Source organism: Lithobates pipiens, unplaced genomic scaffold, assembly GCF_037356315.1.
Source record: "Lithobates pipiens isolate NorthernLeopardFrog02 unplaced genomic scaffold, aLitPip1_a1.2 Scaffold_10, whole genome shotgun sequence".
Taxonomy (NCBI): domain Eukaryota; kingdom Metazoa; phylum Chordata; class Amphibia; order Anura; family Ranidae; genus Lithobates; species Lithobates pipiens.
The window spans coordinates 103,456,571-103,477,881 of record NW_027507686.1 but is presented as its reverse complement, the minus strand read 5'-3'; the positions used below and the strand labels follow the sequence as shown (position 1 = coordinate 103,477,881).

The window sequence follows — 21,311 nt, the reverse complement described above, 5'->3', positions numbered from 1 at the left end:
CAGAGGATATGGCAACCCAAAAAATTATCTTCCTCGTCAAGAGGACCAAGGAAATATCCCATATAGGCTCAAAAGGCTGTTTTTGTAAAGCCGACGAGCCAAAATTCAAATTCCAAATGTTTAATGGTGTCCTGACGGGAGAATTGATCCACGTTACCCCCTGAATAAAGTTACGAGTTAGAAGCAAGAGACCATTGAAACAATACTGATAACGTTGAGACCTGGCCCTTGATAGTACTCAATTACAATTAAAGAGAAACAAATAAACTATACCAGGAGTATAAGGGGACCCAATATTCTTCAGACACATCCCAATTAAAGACCTATTTGGAATGCGTGTCCCAGGGATTTTACGGACAAAGAGGAATAGTAGTGTAGGGTACACCAAGAAAGAGTAAGGTAGTAGGTAAAAAATCAGGAAATTTTATTAATACAAACATGAAATACTATATACATGCAAAAAGCACCTAGAAACACTAAATGGAACAAGGCTAAATAGTAGAAACGGCTGCTGTATATGGAGCACACCACAATTCCAGGCTATATGTCGAATTAATGTGGTGTGTGGACCAAGATTCCCAATATGTTTCAGAAAACGGAAAAAGGGAGTGTTTTTTTTTTTTTTTATAGATGTATAAATTCCTTATTTCTATTAAAAAACAGAGTTTATCAATATTATAACACTTTAAAGTGGAGGGCCACCCTGAAAAACAAAAGTACATTAAAAATTAGCAAAAAATCTGAAATTTTTTTTTCTTGATCATACATCACGGGACACAGGAGCTTCATTACATAGTGGGTTATATAGGCACCTCTGGTGATTGGACACTGGTTAACCCCCAATTAAGGAGAATTCCTCCCCTATATAACCCCTCCCATATGGGAGGCACCTCAGTTTTTTCGCCAGTGTCTATGGTGGTTGGTCACGTAAAACATGTGCTCTGAAGAAAGCTCTGTGCAGGTCCTTGCGGGAGCCTAAGGGCTACAACAAACCGGATCCATATCTCGGGCCGATATTTTGACTCCCAAATATTTTTGACTCCCCGGGCCTCGTCATCCGAAGAAACAATATTTTGCCTGTAGGTCCTCTCCTATTGGAAGACTGGGCTCTGGGAAAACCAGACTTGGTGTACTATTTACATAGTGGCACGAAAGTTTCTGGCAGAGTCTTTTACAAGGTCCAGGTAGGAGGTTCTTCTGAGAAGGAACCCCAAAAAAACCTGAAGGTTGGCACAACTTTGCCCGCCGTGATGGGTGAAGGCTGGAATCTGTCTGTTTTCAGCAATTCCTGCGGCGAGGACAGGTAAGGGAAGTTAATCCTATATAAATGTATATTATGGATTTCTTCATTTGAGTAGTTGTATGTCTTACCTGGTTTCCACCACTAGAGGGAGTAAGAGCAGCCTGATGCATACTTGCATGCCTTTCAGATACACACGCTCAGTGAAGCCTGGTTCTCCCAGATGACTCACGCCTCCACTGCAATCCCTGCCACAACAAAGGTAATACAGGGGTCCCACGTAGTCTGGGGGTCCTGCGCAGCTCTGATGGTGGTCCCCTTACCCCCTGGACGTCCGGTGGTCCTCGTGCACACGCGCTAAGCGCGCTCCCGTGATAATGGAGGGGGGAGTGTGGTTGCGAGCCGTGCACGTTGGTGTGCACGGCGCTGTACTGCGCAGGAGCCAGGCGGCAATTTTAAAAAAGCCCAGAGCGCCAGGGGGCTGTAAGTGGAGACACAGGAGCTGTGAGCAGTAAGCACCCCAAGGGATTGGATCCAGGCAAACCTAAGACACCTACTCAGCATCAGGTTGTGCAGTTTAAGCATATATATTTATTGTGAGACTTTGAGCACAACAGTGATTGCACTTTATACTAGTACCTCTGTTTTGTAGCTTAGGACTATGTCTCCCCGTAAGAGGGTCTCAGGGGGAGGTAACAAGGGCACTGGTAAATCACTGCCTAGGTCTAGGGGTTTTAAAAATGCCTGTAGGTTACCATCCCCCCCCCTGCAAGACTGGAGCCAGCCTCACAGGATGAGTCAGTGTACCTGTCAGGTTTTGCAGCCTCTCCTAATGTCTCAGCCCCGGCATATGTCACTGAGGACTCCCTTAGGGCTACATTGGAGGGTTTTGAGGGGAGAATCATGAATTTTATTTCAGCTTCCCTGAAAGATAGCAGGAAAGGGGGTAGATCCCCTCCCTCTGCTGAGATTCCTCTCTCAGATGACACTTCTGACAATGAGGAGAGATCCCTATTTTGAGACAGGGATAATGAGCAGTCGAATGAATCAGAGGAAGAGGAGAGAGTCCCCTCCTCCCAGACGCTCAGAAAACAGGTGCTTTATTATACTGAATTGGTGCGTACCACATTCAGAATGCCTGCTGTTGAGGTCGCTACGTCCTCTGTTTCTTCCCTGGGAATCAGGAAAATCCCACAGACTGCCTTTTCCTTTACAATTCATCCCTTAATGGATAAATTGTTGTATGAGGATTGGGGACATCCCGATAAACTGCTCCTCCTAAAAGGTTTTCTATGCTTTATCCTCTGGAGGAAAGTTTCGCCAAGAAATGGGGGGTCCCATCTGTCGATGTGTCTGTTTCTTGCATGAATAGAAACCTGACCTGTCTTTTGGATAATGCTCAGGTATTTAGGGATCCAACTGATAAGAAGCTGGAAACCTTATTGAAAGCCTCCTTTTCCATGACTGGCGCAGTAGTGCAACCTACAGTCGCAGCCGTGGGGTTGTGTAAGTTCCTCAAGGAACAGGTTAAGCAGATGCTTGGCCTCCTTCCCAGTGAGGAAGTGGAGAATTATGCAGAAATACCTCAAATTCTGTGTTTTATGATTGATGCGATTTTGGATTCTGTCAAACAAGCATCTCGTTTGTCTCTCCTTTTGGTACACATACGAAGGGCCCTATGGCTAAAAAATTGGGCAGCTGAGCTATCATGCAAGAAGCATTTGATTGGGTTCTCGTTTAAGGGGGAACGTTTATTTGGAGAAGAATTAGACAAGTTCGTCCAAAGAATTTCAGGGGGTAAATCTACTCTCCTTCCAATCAAAAGGAGCAAACGTCCATCATTTAGGCGTTCTCTCTCTCCCGGAGCATCAAGCTCTAAGCAGTGGCGATGGCCTTCCCAACCTCCCCCTACAGGAAAGGCTCAAGGCTGGGCCCAGGGGCAGGAAAAGACTTGGGGGCGAAAGCCTGCCAAGCAGAGCCCAAAAGCTTCCTTGTGAAGGGGCGCCCCCGCTCGGCCGAGTGGGGGGAAGGCTCCTGCAGTTTGCAGAAGCCTGGCAGGAAGAGATCTGGGACAAGTGGGTAGTCTCCTCGGTATCTCTGGGCTACAAGCTAGAGTTTCAGGAGATTCCACCTTCTCGCTTTCTAAGGTCAAGGATCCCCAGGGATCCAGTAAAGCAAAGACCGCTATTCCTGGCCTTAGATCACTTACTATCCCAGGGGGTGATAGTGGAAGTGGACCCAAAAGAACAGGGTTCAGGCTTTTACTCGAATCTCTTCACCTTTCCAAAGCCAAATGGATGTGTCAGACCTATCCTGGATCTGAAGAATCTAAACCGGTTTTTACGCATCCGGTCCTTCCGAATGCAGTCAATACGCGCTGTGGCCTCCTCCCTGCAAGGGGGAGAGTTTATGGCATCAATAGATATCAAGGATGCATATCTTCATGTGCCAATATTTTCCGCACACCAAAAGTATCTAAGGTTCGTGGTAGAGCGGCGCCATTTTCAATTTGTGGCTTTGCCGTTCGGGCTCGCTACGGCTCCTCGAGTCTTCACAAAGATTCTAGACCCTCTCTTGGCAAACCTAAGAGCTCAGGGTATAGCCGTCATGGCGTATCTAGACGATTTGCTTCTCATAGAGAAAACAGTAGCGCTCCTGAACCACAGTGTTACCAGAACGCTAGAACACCTGAAACGCCTAGGTTGGATTATAAACCTAGAAAAGTCCCTACAGCCTGCTACCAGGTTGGAATACCTGGGTATGGTCATCGACACCGCTCAAGGCGGGGTGTTTCTACCAAGGCCAAAGGCCTTGGCCATTGGGGGTCTGGTGCGCCTAATTCTGGGCAGAAGATCTTCCCCATTCGGTTGTGCATGAGACTGTTAGGGAAAATGGTTGCCTCCTTTCGAGGCCGTTCCATTCGCCCAGTTCCGCTCAAGGCCTCTGCAAAGATGCATCCTTGCGGCTTGGAACAGGAAGCCCCAGTCCTTGGATCTTCCTATGTGTCTGTCCCCAGGGACACGCAAGAGTCTCGTTTTGGTGGTTGCAAACCGAGAATTTGCTGAAAGGCATAACTTTTCTTCCTCTTCCATGGAAGATTATTACGAAAGATGCCAGCCTGACGGGCTGGGGAGCAGTGTTGGAGGAGACGTGCTCGCAGGGGAAATGGTCTGCGATCGAGAAGCTATTGCCCATAAATGACTTGGAAATTCGGGCAGTTTATATGGCTCTCATAAAGTGGTCTTACAGACTACGGGGTCTCCCTGTTCGGGTTCAGTCCGACAATGCCACAGCAGTGGCCTATATCAATCACCAGGGTGGTACCAGGAGGCTGGTTACACAAAAAGAGGTGAATCGCATACTTGCCTGGGCAGAAAGGCATGTTCCATCCCTTTCTGCAGTCCTCATTCCAGGAGTGGCAAAATTGGCAGGCGGATTTTCTGAGCCGCCAGCAGTTGTACCCAGGAGAATGGGCTCTGCACCCCGACGTGTTTTCAGAACATATGTCGCAGGTGGGGTACTCCAGACGTAGATCTGTTTGCATCCAGATTCAACAGAAAGCTGGACAAATTCGTGTCAAGGACAAGAGATGTTCTTGCTCAGGGGTCGGATGCTCTGACAGTTCCCTGGGATCAGTACAATCTAATTTATGCCTTCCCCCCGTGCCCGCTTCTGTCACGGTTCCTGGGAAGAATCAAGAGGGAAACAAAGTCGGTGCTTTTGGTAGCCCCGGGCGACCTTGGTACGCAGAGATCATTAAGTTGGCAGAAAGCAGGCCATGGATCCTTCCTCTCCGGCCAGATCTGCTCTCACAGGGTCCAATTTACCATCCTGCTTTACGCAGTCTGAAATTTGATAGTTTGGCTGCGGAGACCCACATTCTGAGGGATCGTGAGCTTTCGGGGCCAGTCCTTTCTACTCTGGTCAATGCCAGAAAGCCGGCCTCCAGGCTTATTTACTACAAGATCTGGAAGGCATATGTTTCCTGGTGTGAACTCAGGGAATGGCATCCTAGAAAGTATGTTATTAGCAGGATCTTGGCCTTTCTCCAGTCAGGCCTAGAAATGAATTTGGCCGTAAGCACTATCAAGGTGCAGATTTCGGCCTTGTCAGTGTTTTTCCAGAAGCCACTTGCATCACATTCCCTTGTGCGGGCTTTCATCCAGGGGGCTATGCGGATAAGTCAAACCTCCGGTATGCCTATGGGATCTGAATTTGGTTCTCTCAGCTTTGCAGGGGCAACCATTTGAACCTTTGCATCTGGCTTCATTAGTCCTTTTTGAAAAAAATAAAATAAAATTGGTTTTCTTGGTAGCCATTTCCCCGGCTAGGAGAGTGTCAGAGCTAGCAGCTCTCTCCAGCAAGGAACCGTATCTAATTATTCATAAGGACCGGGTGGTAATGCGTCCCAACAGGTCCTTTCTGCCTAAGGTGGTTTCGGGATTCCATTTGAATCAAGATGTAATCCTACCATTCTTTTTTCCGGACCCACAGTCTGCAGAAGAAGAATCTTTGCACACTTTGGATGTGGTAAGGGCAATCAGTATCTATCTTCAGGCAACTGCTCAGATAAGGAAAGCTGATTGCTTATTCATTTTGCCGGAAGGGCCAGGCGGCATTAAAATCCACTCTCTCAAGGTGGATTTGACAGATTATTTCTCAGGCCTATAGTCTTAAAGGGAAGATCCCTCCTTTTCAAGTGAAAGCGCACTCAACTAGGCTGTAAGTGCTTCTTGGGCAGTACATCACCAGGCCTCCCCCTAATTTTTCTTTGCTTCTGTGATAACATTTTGCAAATTATAAATTTTTCTTCATAAATTTTGGCCATAATTTATACTGCTACATATCTTTGGTAAAAATAACCCAAATTAGTGGATATTATTTGGTCTTTGTGAAGGTTAGAGAGTCTACAAGCTATGGTGCAAATCATAAAAAAATGATCAGACCTGATGTACTGGTGGCCGCTACATATCTTTGGTAAAAATAACCCATATCGGTGTATATTATTTGGACTTTGTGAAAGTTATAGAGTCCACATGCTATGGTGACAATCTCTGAAAATTGACCTGAAGTACTGACGGCTTATCTCAATTCTTGCGACCCAAACAAGCCAGGAAAGTACAAATACCCCCCAAATGACCCCTTTTTGGAAAGTAGACATTCCAAGGTATTTAGTAAGAGGCATGGTGAGGTTTTTGATGTTGTAATTTTTTTCCCACAATTCTTTGCAAAATTATGATTTTTTTTTCCCCACAAAATTGTCATTGTAATTGGTTATTTCTCTCACATAGCATGTGTATACTACAAATAATGCCCCAAAATACATTCTGTTACTCCTGAGTATTACGATACCACATGTGTGGGACTTTTCCACAGCCTGGCCACATAGAGAGGCCCAACATGCAGGGGGGCACCATCACGTGTTTTAGGAGCATAAATTACACATCTAAATTGTTGACTACCTATTACATTTTTGAAGGCCCTGGAGCACCAGGACAATGACACGTGACACTGACGTGGCACTGATGACAGATGGCATTGATAGGTGGCACTGATGACAGGTGACACTGATGACAGATGGCACGAATACGTGCCACTGATGACACGTGACACTGACAGATAGCACTGAAGACAAGTGGCACTGATGACAGATGGCACTAATATGTGGCACTGAAGACACATGACACTGATGACAGATGGCACGTGACACTAACAGGTGACACTGATGTGGCACTGATGACACGTGAAACTGATGTGGCACTGATGACAGATGGCACTATGTGGCACTGATGACAGATGGCACTTATACGTGGCACTGGGGACTGGTGGCAGTGGGGACAGATGGCACTTTATTTTCATTTTTTTTTTTTTTCACTGACCGCTGCAACGGTTCATCTCTCCCTCCTCACACGCTGTCTCTGTGTGAGGAGGGAGAGCCGGTGATGAGAGATGATCTCATATGTTTATATATGAGATCATCTCTCATTGGACATGCCGATCGTGCTGTAAACGGCCGCTGTGATTGGCCATTTACAGCGATCTGTGACTGGCTGTGTCCAAGGGACATGTAATTCCTACACCGTTCACCTGATTTGGATGCAAATACCCTCAAATTGAAGCTGATAGTCTGCAGTTAAAGCACATCTTGTTCTTTTAATTTCAAAACCATTGTTGGTGTATAGAGCCAAAAAGATTAGAATTGTTGATGTCCCAATATTTATGGACCTGGCTGTACATCTAGCATTTATGTTATAATGTTGCTATGCCAAACCTATGAATGCAAATGTGAAAAATACTATAAATATTACTTAAACTGTTATAATATTGGGGCGCATGCGCGAAGCTCGACATGGCAGACGTCCTTCCATAGAGCTCCGCACTCCCCGCTGCCTTAACGGATCATTTACATCACCCTGAATCGCAATTCTACCCTGCTATCCACGGGATCGCCTGACTAAAGCTCCGCTGTACCTCACGGTATGGTACTCACGGGTCCCAAGGGCAAGAACAAGCCAAAACCCATCAAAGAAGCTCTGGCCCGGGCCTCCTCCAAAATGGCGGCGAAGGCCCTGGCAAAACAGCACGTTGCTTCTCCGGCCTCGGACAGCGATGAGGAAGAAGACATGGACGCTAACGCTTGCGGCTCCCCTCCTCTACCCTCCACAGGTATGTCGCAAACTGCCTTTCTAAGCCACATGGAGTCTATGCTCCAGAAAGCACTAAAAACTACTTCTGAACAGATCACTGATACGCTTTCACGAGAAATTCGTGAAATAGGTCAGCGTACTGCTGACCTGGAAACGAGGGTGGATGATGTGGAACTCACCCTACGAGAACACTCTCAGGATCTCTCCATGCTCAGGGAGGAGAATCTCACCCTTTTATCCCGCTTAGAAGACGCTGAAAATAGATCTCGCAGATCCAATCTACGTCTACGTGGCATCCCCGAATCTATTGAAGACATTCAGTCGTTCACCACTGCTCTGTTCCAGGAACTATCACCCTCTCTCTCTATAGAACGTCTTGAGTTCGATCGGATCCACCGAGCTCTCACACGCCGCCAGCCAGACGGTCCCCCCAGGGATATCATCATAAAGCTGCACTTTTTCCGAACGAAAGAGCAATTGATCAACGCAGCCCGCAAGAAGGAAGACCTCACCTTCCAAACACACAAATATCAACTATTCTCTGATCTGGCTCCCTTGACCATCGCAAAACGGCGTGCCATGAAACCCCAGCTCCAGATCCTATTGCAACATCAAATCAAATACACCTGGAGATTCCCCTTTGCCCTGCAATTTACCCACCTGGGTCAGCAACACTCGTGCTCATCCCCGGAATCCTTACAGCGGCTCCTGGAATCCCTTCGCCTGACCCCGTCGACCCAACACCAAGAGTCTGAGCTGCCCTGTACGCCAGCCCGAACGGCTGCCCACCCGTACTCGGCTACGCCTAAACGCAACGTCTCCATTCCACCTTCCGTTCGTAAGGGGACTCCGCAACGACGATATGATGACACCGTCGTCAGTCCGAAGGTCCGCACTCCGCGCTGATTAGTCTGCACTTGTCTTCTTTGTCTTCCTCCCGGTGCTCCATGAGTGCCCCCACCGTGTCCCTATACTACGGGACTCTGTAGATACCTTACTACGAAGATTTTTTCTCTTCGACTTCCTCAACCTTCTTGTTACACTACATGCCCTTGCATTTTCGCTGCTTTTTTGCTAAAATTTTGGTTGTTTTTACTTTTTGCTTCCCTCCCTGCCTCTCATTTTTTGATTCCCTTTTTTCATTTTTTTAATTTTTAAAAAAAAAAAAAAAAACATTTTTCTGTATGTTTAAAATTTTTGCTTCAAACTTTTTACTTTATACTTTTTGCTATCCCCTCTATGCATTGACAATGCCGTGCTGGTTTCAAATAATCCCTATTGTTTTGTGAACAACCAGCTCATATTTAAATGTCTCCTGAAAAGCTTGTGCTCCGCACGGCTCAGTTGATAGGGGCTAGTTTTATATTTGTGTTATTTTATTGGTTTTCCTTTATTACCTAATTGCCAGCTAATTCCGTTCTGGCCAATACCGTATACCCCTTCATCGGGGTTCCCTGGGCTGCTGCACTCCCCTCCCCCCTTTTTCTCCCCTCCCCCTATTCCCTCCTTCTTGGCCCTTGTCCTCTATCTATCTTTCTTTTCCTCCCTGTTCTTGCTTGCCTTTTCCCTCTTCTTCTCTCTCACCTTCTACCAGCTATGTCTTCGCCACAGCCCCCCCTCCTTTCTACCCTTCCCCTTCCCCCCTTCCCCTTCCACCCTTCCTGTTACCCTTGCTTCAGCCCAGGGGTTAAAAATGTTAAGCCCATTCAAAGGGGCTCTATACTGACTCAAAACTGTTTAAGTTTACATACTTTGCTTACTTACCCTGGTGTTTTCAGGATTAATGTTTTGTTTTTCATGTTCGATCCTACAGCAGCGGGGAGTAGTCACTGCTCCCCCGCCTTACGGTGCTCTTTCTCTTGGGCTGCTCCTAGTTGCCCGCAGAGCAAGTGCGCTATTTAGTTGGGCACCATCAACTGTACACTACACTTCTCAAACTCAAGGATGTGCCCCACGCTGGTTCTACCATTCTCTCTTTCCCTCTGTCTTACTTTCTTTTCCTATCCCTTCTTTCCCTCCCTCTCCCCACTCCTCTTTTCTGCTCAGGTGGTCCCAATACCCTTATATCTATTTTTTATTGACCCCCCAAGTACACTCAGATGGCCCCCCTGAATATTCTCTCCCTTAATGTTAAGGGACTCAACTCCCCGCAAAAGAGGGTTAAAGCCTTTCGCACTTTCGCTTCCCTGAAGGCGGATGTGGTCGCCCTTCAGGAGACCCATTTCTCTGCCCATAACACCCCTAAATTTTTTGGCTCTCGCTACCCTTCAGTCTACACTGCCTCCGCTGAATCTAAGCACAGGGGTGTCCTCCTGGCCTTCCACCATTCCTTACCCTTTACGGTTATTAAAGAAATTAAGGACCCTGCTGGCCGTTATCTTATCTTAACGGGTTTGCTTCAAGAAATGGAGACCACCTTCGTCTCCTACTATGCCCCTAATGTTAATCCAGTCCCGTTTTTTTCTCATCTTCTGAGGGTGATTAAATCACATGTTAAGGGTACCCTAATCTTGTGCGGTGACTCTAATCTGATACTTCAACCGCACCTTGACAGATCACCCTACTCCCCGGGTCATTTCTCCCCTTCTTCACAATTATGTAACCTCCTACAGCAACATTCCTTGCTGGATACTTGGAGAGAGTGCAATCCGTTAAAGAGAAACTATACTTTTTATTCCCATCCACACAACTCTTTCTCCAGAATTGATCATATCTTTGTCCCAATCGCCTCCTCTCCCCTCTTGATGCATTCCGTTATACACCCCATTACGTGGTCGGACCACTGCGCTGTGATTACCACGCTTTCTTCACTAATACCCCGTCCTGACACTAAAACCTGGTGCATGAATGAAGCCCTCCTAACGAATCAGTCCTATTGCCTAGACATCCAAACGGCACTTAATGACTATCTTTCACATAACTTGATACCTGGTGTTTCATCGACCCTCTTGTGGGAGGCCCACAAGCCGGTGGTTAGGGGTACTTGTATTTCTGTTGCTACCCACATTAAAAGGGAGAAGAGGGCCAGGCTCCGACAGCTCGAGTCTGACTTTCAACTCCAGTTTTTACAATTTCAGGCTTCCCCCTCTAACACCAATAAGCAATTATTAGACAAAACCAGACTGGAACTTGACCTTCTTTTGGCCGAATCTGCGGAAAAATCCATCCGCCGGTCTGGCCACAAGATTTACACCAAGGCCAACAAGCCAGATACCTTTTTGGCACTCCGCCTTAGAAGACCAGACCATACCTACACTCCGGTTAAACTTCGACTGGCTAATGGTAACCATACCAGTAACCCTGTTAAAGTCCTTTCTGAATTTCGTAAGCACTTAGCCGATTTATATAAAGAACAGGGATCCTTCCCCTCCCGGGAGGCGGAAACACTATTTCGGGATTTATCTATACCTACGTTACCTGACGCCAGTCGAGAGTCTATCGACGAACCAATTTCGGTCGATGAAGTGCTCGGCGCCATTAAAACGCTCAAACCTCACAAACGCCCTGGTCCAGACGGTCTTCCCGGCTTATACTATAAAAAATTCGCAACCACCCTTGCCCCACTCCTTGCCAATTCTTTTAACGCCTTGTTAAATCAACAATCCCTTGGTCGTGATTCTTTGACGGCCATCATAGCTATGATCCCCAAACCCAACACCGACCACACAGTATGTTCCAACTATAGGCCCATTTCCCTTTTAAATGTAGATGTAAAAATTCTAGCTAAAATCCTTGCTCTGCGACTAAACCCGATAATAGGCCGTATGATCCACAAAGACCAGGTAGGCTTCATTCCTAGACGTCAAGCCAGCGACAACATACGTCGAATTATTCTTTTACAGCACATAGCCAAGACCCGCAAAATCCCCATGCATCTCCTATCGCTCGATATTAAGAAAGCCTTCGACACAGTCTCATGGCCCTATCTTCACTATATTTTAGGACGTTGGGGCTTTGGCCCCAATTTTCTATCTTGGATTAAATCACTGTACACACATCCACAAGCCTTTATAAAATACTCAGGCTTTAGCTCAGTTCACTTCCCTATCGGTAGGGGGACGAGGCAAGGTTGCCCCTTATCCCCTTTATTATTTGCCCTAGTAATCGAGCCCCTTGCCGCCCTCATTAGAGCGAACCCCAACATCCATGGTCTTGATATAGCCTCCACATCCTATAAACTGTGTCTCTTTGCCGATGACGCCTTACTATTCATCACCTCCCCGCACATCTCCCTGCCCAATTTACTTCAGCTCCTCTCCCAATTTGCCAAGATATCAGGTTTGGAAGTTAATCAAGCGAAATCCAAAGCCCTAAACATATCCCTTCCCACGGCTGACCTTCATCTTATACAGGCGAACTTCCCTTTCCAATGGTCCACCGCCTCAATCCCTTACTTAGGAATTAAATTAACCAGTGACCCCACCCAACTGTTCCATTCTAATTACACCCCAATGCTGAAATACCTGTCCTCCCTACTCACTACTTGGCTGCCTCTCCACGTGTCCTGGCTTGGTCGCATAGCAGCGGTAAAAATGTCCCTATTGCCTAAGTTGCTTTACTTGTACAGGGTCCTCCCGGTCACCGTCCCGACCTACTTCCACAGAGTGATTCAGAGCAGGGTTTATAAATATATATGGGGTTCTAAAATCCCACGCATTTCCCGAACTACCCTGCTCCGTAGCAAACTCAATGGGGGTCTAGGAGTCCCTAACTTTCATCAATACTACCATGCTGCCCAACTTGCTCAACTCACTCTCTATCACGCTAGGACTGAAATCCCCTTGTGGGTCGTCCTTGAGGCTATAGATGCCCATCCAGTTTCTATTTCTAATCTCCTGTGGCTCCCTGCTCATACTCGGGGTCCTTTATCTAACCCTCTGACCCAACACTCCCTCAAGATCTGGGATAAGCTGAATAAACCGTTTCAATTAACCTCCCCACACTCACCTTTGCTTTCCTTATTTGGCCAACCGCTCTTTTACCCCGCCTTTGCCCAACCTATCTCTTTCCAGACGTGGTCTCGTGCTGGTTTGGAACGTATTCGCGATTTCTTCTCCAATGGCACTCTCAAACCCTTCTCAGTCCTTCAATCACAGTTGCGCATCCCCCCACGTGAACACTTTCGCTATATTCAAATCACCCATTTTGTCCGTACCCTCCTAGGCTCTCGCAGAGCTTCGAATAGGTTATCTGTGTTTGAGGATATATGTGACTCTGATCCACACGCCCCGGGTATCATCTCCACTCTTTACGCTCATCTTACATCCCTTCCGTCATCCCTTCCTTCGTATGCTTCGGCCTGGTCTACAGACTTATCCCTCAATTTGGATGCAGGCGATTGGGCGGAGATATGGGCAACCACTAAAATATCATCACAGAATGTGATCGCGCTGGAGGCCAGCTATAAGGTGCTAATGAGATGGTACCTTGTACCGTCCAGGATCGCTAGATATACCCCAGCCCACTCTCCGAACTGTTTTCGTGGTTGTGATTCTAGGGGTACACACCTCCACACATGGTGGACGTGTCCAGTAGTAGCACACTTTTGGGTACTCATATTTCAAATGGCCTCTCTCCTGTTCAACACCACCTTCATTCCTGACCCGGCCATTGCCCTGCTTAACCTCCCTCCCCCCAATTTGTCTAGGGCGCAATTGCGTCTTCTCACCCAACTTACCACAGCTGCCAAACAGACCATAGCGAAGGCCTGGAGGACGCCACTGTTACACATTGCGGAAGTTAACTGTAGGATAACCCAAGCCATGATCCATAGTAAAATTGAAGCTACAATCTTGGACAAAATTCCCCAACACCTTAAAATTTGGCGCCCCTGGGCAGATCATTACCTCCCCCACGATTTTGATAAACACCTTTTGGAACCTTGATCCTGTGATATTTGGCCTTGTTAAGATTTAGGTCCTTTTTTTTTTTTTTTTTTTAGGATCAGGAGTTTGTGATGTTCTCAGCTTCCTGAGCACCCGTGGACCACCTGGCCGGAACCAACTCTCCTTTTCCTTTCACCCACCTTCTTTCGTTACCCTCTCCTTCACTCCACTCTCCCCATTCTCTCTCTGCACTTTTTCCCCCTTTTTCCTTATCTCTTTTCTATCTCTTACTCCTCTTGTCTTATCCCTTAAAATCTGTTGATGATGTAGCTTTTTTATCCCTTTACATCTCCGTTACTGTTGCCCAGCTCGCTCGGGCAGAGCCTCTCTTCTCTTTGGCTGGTCTAACAATTTCTGAACATGCAATCTGGTGTCAAGACCATGCTCGTTGTTTTGTTATACCTTTTTATTTCTCTTGTTATACGATTCTAATGTACGCCAATATCCGAATCACTCTGTATGCATTAATGCACATTTTCTCTATTCTCCTTTATCTTCCTTTGTAATAGCTCTGCTACCACTGTTAGTTCCTTGCAAGCGATTGTAACAGTACCAACACTGTCTGTATCTTTTTAGCTTGTTGTCAATAAAATTATTTGAACGTAAACTGTTATAATATTTATATACTCTGTTTTTTAATAGATATAAGAAAAGTATGCTTATATATAATCCCTGAAGAAGGAAATATTTACATCTATAAAACAAATTCCCTTTTCCGAAACATGTTGGGAATCTTGGTCCACACACCGCATTGATTCGACATATAGTCTGGAATTGTGGTGTGCTCCATATACAGCAGCTGTTTCTACTATTTAGCCTTGTTCCATTTAGTGTTTTTAGGTGCTTTTTGTATGTATATACTATGTCATGTTTGTATTAATAAAATTTCCAGATTTTTTACATACTGCCTTAGGGCTCTTTCACACGACTGATCCATTCAGGTCTGCCTGTCAGTTTTTCAGACAGACCTGAACGGATGCTCCATAGACCTCTATGGAGCGTCAGATGTCAGAGGTGACATGTCCGCTGACATCCGACCCGCTCCGATCAAAAAAAGTGTGACGGAGGAAAAACCTACTTTTCCATCCATCACCAGATCAGGTGTCGACGGACTCTGTAGTTTGTCGTCACCCGATCTCCCATAGGGGAGAGCGGCGCTCTGACAGGTCCGTCCCTGCATAGTGTGCAGAGACGAACCTGTCATCTTCCTGCTCAGCGGAGATCGATGAAGCGATCCCCGCTGAGCAAGCGGATATCCACGGGGCGGATCATCACAGATCCGCCTCGTGTGAAAGAGCCCTTACTCTTGGTGTACCCTACCTTACTATTTCTCTTTGTCCATAAAATCCTTGGGGCACTCCTTCCAAACTTGAGAGTACTCAAGGCCAGCTTAATTTCCAATCTTATCTGTAGGAATTCAAGGATCCTACTTATGATATATATTTCCTGGGGTGCCAACCCCTGGATTCACACCAGGAGACATATGCCTTCCAAATTCTATAGTATATGACTCTGGAGGCTGGCTTCCTAACATTAACTAAAGTAGACACTACTGAAGGAGACAGCCCACAGTCCTTTAGAATGTGGGTTTCAACAGCCAAACCATTAAATTTAGCATAAAGGTAGGATGGAATACCGGACCTTGCACGAGAAGGTCTGGCCACAGTGGCAGGTTCCAAGGGTCCCCTACCGCCATCTATGATATCGGCAAACCAAGATCTTCTGGGCCACGCTGGGGCCACCAGAATCACCTCTTTCCCTTTCTGCTTGATCCTGCGAAGAAGGCGCGGAAGCAGCAGAACCGGAGGAAACGCATAGATCAGTGAAAACTGATCCCATAGAAAAGACCAAGGCATCTGTTCTGCATGCCAGCGGATCCTTTGTCCTTGACACAAAGTTGTCGACCTTGTTGAATCTGGATGCAAACAGATCCACATCCGGAAGACCCCATCTTTGACATATCAATAGAATGATGTTGGGGTGAAGGGACCCTTCTCCCAGAAACAATTGTTGGCGACTCTATCCTGGAATGAAAACCGCCGATAGTCAAGGAATGTTGCTTTCTGCCCAAGGTAGAACATAAGTCACCTCTTTTTGGGCTGCACGACTTCTCATGCCCCCTTGGTGATTGATGTAGGCCACAGCCGTGGCATTGTCGGATTGAATCCTGATGGGACAATTTCATAATATGAGCGTCCAGGCCTCTAGGGCCAGACGTACTGCCTGAATTTCTAGAAAATTGATGTGCAAGGTCCTTTCTGACTTGGACCACTTCCCTTGGACAGATGCCTCTTCCAAGACTGCTCCCCAGCCTAGAAGGCTGGCATTTTCTGTTACCACTTTCCAGGATACTGCTAGAAAGTATTTCCCCTGTTGAAGGTTGCTGGATATCAACCACCAATTGGGGCTCTGATGCACCTCGGGGGATAAGCGCTTTGGAAAGTCCAAAGCCTTGTTCCAAGTTGACAGAATACTGTTTTGCAGCAGTCTTGAATGAAACTGCACATAAGGAACAGCCTCAAAGGAGGCTACCATCTTTCCTAACAATTTCATGCAATGGAATGGAAGGATTTCTTTGTTTTGATAAGTCGAATCAGTTCCTTTATGGAACTGAGCCTTCCCTGGGTTAAAAATACCTTCTTTTGAACTGTATCTATGATCAGCCCCAAGTACTGCAATCCCCTTGATGGTTTTAAGGAGGATTTTTCTAGGTTGAGAATCCAGCCTAGGAATTCTAGGTAACTCACGGCTGAGGCTAAACTTTAGTTTAGACAGGTGACTGATCCACTAAGAGCAGATTGTCTAGGTAGGCTAGAATTGTTATACCCTGAGCCCTTAACCTGGCTAAAGAAGAGGCCAGGATCTTTGTGACTACTCGAGGTGCGGTGGCTAGACCAAAAGGCAGAGCCACAAACTGAAAATGACGATTTTCTACCTCGAAGCATAGAAATTTCTGATGAGCGGGAAAAATTGGCACATGGAGATAGGCATCTTTGCTATTGATCAATGCCAAAAATTCTCCTCCTTGTAGAATGGAGACAACCGATCGGATTGATTCTATGTGGAAGGAACGGATATTCAAGTGCCGATTCTTGAGATCTAAAATGGGTCTCACCTCCCCGTTTGGTTTTGGTACCGTGAAAAGGTTTAAATAAAAACTCTGCTCTTCTGTGGGAACCTCTGATATCACTTTCTGAGACAAGAGATGATGCAGAGCCAGAAAGAGAGACTTCCTTTTCCCTGGGTCTCTGGGAACGTTTGATCTTAAACAGGGAGCAGGAATTCTTGTTTGTAACCTATAGAAATTGAGAAAGCCACCCATCTGTCCTGACAATGTTACTGCCAGATCTTTGAAAAGTGTAGAAGCCTTCCCCCCCACTCGAGTCTGCCTAGAGGCAAATGCTCCTGGCACTGGAGAAGATGCACGTTTAAAGGAAAAATGTTTAAACTTCTTTACTGGTAAAAGAGAACTTTTCCCATTAGAAATTCTTTGGTTATACTTATCCAGATCGACTCCAAACAACCATTCACAATGAAATGAGAAACTGGCCAAGAGCTTTTTACATGGAGCTTCGGCTGACCAATTTTTCAACAATAGGACTCTGCGCATATGTACCAGCCCTAGCATAAGCTGTGAGGCTTGTATAATAGAATCTTTCATAGCATCCACTGTGAAACACAGTGCCTCTGATATGCCAGCCATCTGCTGGGCCTGCTGATCAGGAATAATTTTGAGTACCTCTACAAGCTGGTCCTTCATGGACTGAGATACTCCAATCGCCACTAGTGCTGGCTGAATGACTGAACCCCTCATGTTTTTGTTAAAAAGAAATTCCAACTTTTTATTTGTTGGATACTTCAACATTTGCTCATTGTCTACAGGACAAGTCAGGTTTTTGTTTACAGAGGATATAGCAGCATCAATTGCTGGAATCTCCCATTTCTTATAGAATTCCTCCTCCATAGGATAGTACAGAAAACTTTTTTGAAGGAAAAAACTGTTTATCTGGGTGCTCCCACTCAGAATACATAAGCTTTTTTTAACCATGAATGGATAGGAAAGGTATCAACAGATTGGGGAGGCTTTAGTGATCCCAAACCAGAGGTGGGCTCATCAGTAGACTGCGTTACAGGCCGTAAAAAAAAAGTTGAGAGGACCAACTTAATAATGGAGTGTATCAACAGTCTCTCCTGTGAGACTAATCTCTCCATATTAGGATCTTCAGAAGAGGAGTCATCAGCCTCTTCCTGATCCTTTGAGAGAACTTCATGATCTCTCACCCCTTGTTCCTCAGTATGAGGGTCCTGAGCAATGGACGGGGATCTGCTACGTTTGGGCCCACTGCGGGAAGTGAATAAAGCATTAATCTTCTGTTCCAAACTTAAAATGGTAGAAGAAAAAAAACCTCCTGAGGACTAAATTGTCCAGCCCCTCCCCCCCCCCCCCCCCATGGCTCACTCTGACCTATCACATCACCCTCAGAGGAGGATGCCATCTTTTTAGACATGGATTTAGGTTGTCGTGAAAAAACAGATCTTCTAGAACCCTTTGAGGTGTTCCTTGCCCCCTTTCTGCTCATAGCCTGATGCACAAAGCAGAGACACAACCAAAAGGAATGCATACACTGCTAGGGCTATAGTCCAGCACAATTGCTGCTATTAATGCCCAGCCTGATGCAGCAGTAAATAAATGTGTCAAAGGAAATGCCTGTGTCACCAAACCTGTTAATGCCACCTCTTTGCTCTTGTTTCCCTCCACAGCCTGCAGTAACACACAATGTGCTTTTAAAAGCTTGCCTCCTTGTGTTTGGGTGCGCCAGAGAACGCAGACGGAGCTAAGCCCCGCCCCCGCATTGCCTACGGCTCTTCTCGCTTTTTTAAAAGTAAGGCCTTTCCCGTGCGAGCGGTGAACTACAAGTCCTCTCTGACCTACTGAGAAAACAGCATGGTGCGGGGGGTGCTGTTTTAAGAAAAAACTCTGAACGCTCCTTCCTGTCGGCACAGGGGGGGTGATAAGCGGGGAGAAACACCCCCCCTCAGGCTTACCGGAGGTCCTGCTGTCAGCTGGAGGAGGAAGCATTTCAGCTCTCTGACACAGCACCCTTCACGGTGGGTTCCGTTAAACTTTCAGGAGCTGTGGATTCTCAAGGAAACCCACAATCCTGGACCTGCAACAGCACCACACCATTAAAACTTTATGGCCTTACTACCACTAAGAACTTGGATATGAGGCCCGAGTACCATTCAATTTGGCCAGAAGAGACACTTTAAATGAATCTGGTTTGCATGGCTAGCCCCAGCAAGGATTGCTCTAGTGGAGCTCAGCACATCTTTATTCGTGACCAACACCTTAGACACTGGCGAAAAAACTGAGGTACTCCCAGTAGTAGGAGGGGTTATATAGGGAGGGCCCTTTTTGTCTTAGGGCGTGCCAGTGTCCATCACCTGAAGGTGGCCTATAATCCACATAGTAACTACTATGGCTCTGTTTCCCGTGATGTACGATAAGAAATGTACTTTTTTTTTTATACATTTTGTACATGGAATCACAATTGTGACTAAATTGACTCTTGAAATACCTAACGGAGTCATGTCTAGTGGGTAGTTTTGAAAGAAAACAAATTTCCCTGATGGTCAGATGGTTAATTTAGAAACCTAAATAAGTCAAGTTTTTTTCTTTAACCACTTCAATACCGGGCACTTAAACACCTTCCTGCCCAGACCAATTTTGAGCTTTCAGCTCTGTCGCACTTTGAATGACAATTGCGCGGTCTTGCTACACTGTACCCAAATGAATCATTATCATTTTTTTCCCCACAAATAGAGCTTTCTTTTGGTGGTATTTGATCACCTCTACGGTTTTTATTTTTTGCGCTACAAATAAAAAAATACCGAAAATTTTGAAAAAAAAATGTTTTTTTTGTTTCAGTTTCAAAACTTTGTAAATAAGTATGTTTTCTCCTTCACTGATGGGCACTGATGGGGCTACACTGATGGGCACTGATAAGGCGGCACTGATGGGCACCAATGATGTGGCACCAATGAAGTGGCACTGATGAGGTGGCATTGATGGACACTGATATGTGGCACTGATAGGCGGCACTGATGGGCGACACGGATGGGCAACACGGATGGACACTGATAGGTGGCCCAAATTGGCACTGATAGCTGGCATGGATTGGCATGGATAGGCGGCACAGATGGGCGGGCATGGATAGGCGGCACAGATGGGCACTCATAGGCGGCACAGGTGGGCACTCATAGGCGGCATTGGTGTTATTAAACAAAAATCTGCGAGATGAATGGATCAATCAATTCACCCGTAGAAAAAACAGCGCATAATACTTCATAAAACAAAGAAAAAATTATATGTGATTTGTGCTAATACGAACTATGGAAAAAACATTTATATCTTCCCAAATGCAGTCATACACACTAAGTATTGTCCATGAACACTGTCCATATATCCAAATTAGGCTGAGTAATTGGGATAGTTTCAGCAAAAAAGTTAAAACGAGATATCTATTTCAGTCCATCAACAGACAATAGAATTGAAGATCAAAACTGAAACAAAGTGTCCTGGTACAAATCACAGGGAGTGTACTGCAGAGTGTGGTTGTGTCTCCATGTGAGGAGATGACCAGGACCATGGCTGTTTGTAACTGAACTTGGATGCTTTATAAAGGACACTTGCCTTTAACCAAGGACTTTGTCGGACTGCGGACACAATCTTGAATCACCCGACACTTATGCAGTGGATGAGATCCAGCCGATGAGTAACATCTGAGATCCCGTGTAACCAAGCACATCCGATCGTGTATTACCTGCGCTTATGAAGCTGATGAGATCGAACCGATGAGGAGTAATTTCTGAGAGCCTATGTAACCAGGCATATCTGGTAAGAATATTACTAAGGGGGGTCACCTCATCCTTGAGACTGCACCCCAGTAAATTCGGGATTACTGCATCATACTAGTGGAAGTATAATCATGTTAAGGAAGGATTGCAGCGTACACTCCCTGTGATTTGTACCAGGACACTTTGTTTCAGTTTTGATCTTCAATTCTATTGTCTGTTGATGGACTGAAATAGATATCTCGTTTTAACTTTTTTGCTGAAACTATCCCAATTACTCAGCCTAATTTGGATATATGGACAGTGTTCATGGACAATACTTAGTGTGTATGACTGCATTTGGGAAGATATAAATGTTTTTTCCATAGTTCGTATTAGCACAAATCACATATAATTTTTTCTTTGTTTTATGAAGTATTATGCGCTGTTTTTTCTACGGGTGAATTGATTGATCCATTCATCTCGCAGATTTTTGTTTAATATTTTCTAGTGGTTTTATTGATTTAATACCTTTTAGAACAGCTGCTCAAATTCCACAGTTCCCAGGTAGAAAGCATATTCTTTGATGCTAAGCGCCTTTCATTTGCATGGTTAACGGGCGGAGGTTATCCTAAGCAAAGGTGCACAGTTGTTCAGGCATTGGTGTTATACTGTACTAATGGATGCCAATCAGTGCCAAACAAT

At 45.8% G+C, this 21,311-nt stretch overlaps 1 protein-coding gene and 1 long non-coding RNA gene across 4 annotated transcripts in view; one reads left to right on the top strand and one right to left on the bottom strand.

Moving 5' to 3' along the window:
• Nucleotides 1-21,311, bottom strand: part of LOC143933925 (uncharacterized) — a 203,180-nt gene that overhangs the window by 117,872 nt on the left and 63,997 nt on the right. The window lies entirely within an intron of this gene.
• Nucleotides 1-21,311, top strand: part of CCS (copper chaperone for superoxide dismutase) — a 341,687-nt gene that overhangs the window by 319,523 nt on the left and 853 nt on the right. The gene's annotated exons all lie outside the window — the stretch shown is intronic.